The sequence below is a fragment of the Propithecus coquereli genome, unplaced genomic scaffold (genome assembly GCF_000956105.1).
Source record: "Propithecus coquereli isolate 6110/MARCELLA unplaced genomic scaffold, Pcoq_1.0 Scaffold29, whole genome shotgun sequence".
NCBI lineage: Eukaryota > Metazoa > Chordata > Mammalia > Primates > Indriidae > Propithecus > Propithecus coquereli.
In genome coordinates, this window is record NW_012148507.1 from 3,812,759 (window position 1) to 3,813,923 (window position 1,165).

The window sequence follows — 1,165 nt, forward strand, 5'->3', positions numbered from 1 at the left end:
CAAAATCATACAAAGCTTGTTTGGTGATTGGTCAAAGTAACAGTCTAAGAAGTGATGGATTTGATTCTGCTTTATACTCAGAGAGTATTTGATGAATTAATACCGGGAAGAAATAAAAATAGCATTATAACAGAGGAGGAGGAAGAAAGGTTTATAGGTGTATAAAATAGACTAGCTAGTTAATATCAAGTAAAATATCCTTAATAAAGATACTATTTTTTCTAGAAAAAATGTTAGTCTTTCAGATTGAGGAATTCATGTTTACAAAAAATGACAGAAAATTAACAAAAATAAAAAACAGGAAGACATTTTAGGATGGTATAGAGCTAAAAAAAAAATATAGTCCTGAGAGTAATTTCCCTGTTAAATTATTCTTGCCTTTCACAAAATTAGAAATCCTAAGAAAAAAATGTAAATCAATTCCTGAGAATTTTTTTCAAACATAGTAGGAAAAATTTCAAACATATAGCAAAGTTGAAAAAATTTTACAGTGAACACCCATATGATCATCCTTAATATTATACTAAACTGACTTTATCACACATCTATTCATCTTTTTATACCTCTATCCATCATCAATTCATATTTTTTATGCATTTTGGAGTAATTTTAAACCTCAATACACATCTCCCTAAACATTTCAGCATACATATCATTAACTGAGGTTCAATATTTGTTTATAGTTTTGCCCTCTAAAAGCTTTTATCTCAAAAGTTTTCTCTTATATATACTAAAAAAAACAAGGAGTAAGCCTAAGAATTCTTTAGTGATTGTTTATTTGTATGATTTATACCTAATGACTATATAAGAAATGGTGGGATTTTTGTGCTTATTTATTTGACAGTTAAGCACATTTATATAATGGAAAAGTCCTCCATCACTAATATGGAGATATTACTTAACATCCTGATTTGAAGTTTCAGTGTGTGCAAATATTAATTAAGCATCATAATTAGGCTCTTTCATTTATGCAAGTATGTTAAATTTTAATTTGTTACCAACAGAGAGTAATCTTTTCATTCCTTTTTTTTCATCCATCCATTCATGCTGTAACCATTTCTTTCATTCCTGCACTGTGAGATTTCCTGTTCTAGGCTCTGGCAAAAGAGTCTAATTCAATATAAAAACTTTTGCAATGAAGTAACCATATTAGTGCACATAATGT

The 1,165-nt window shown here is 28.2% G+C and overlaps 1 protein-coding gene across 1 annotated transcript in view; it reads right to left on the minus strand.

Annotated features, from left to right (window-relative positions):
* The window catches only part of TFAP2D (transcription factor AP-2 delta (activating enhancer binding protein 2 delta)), a 63,760-nt gene that overhangs the window by 26,644 nt on the left and 35,951 nt on the right, over positions 1 to 1,165 (minus strand). The window lies entirely within an intron of this gene.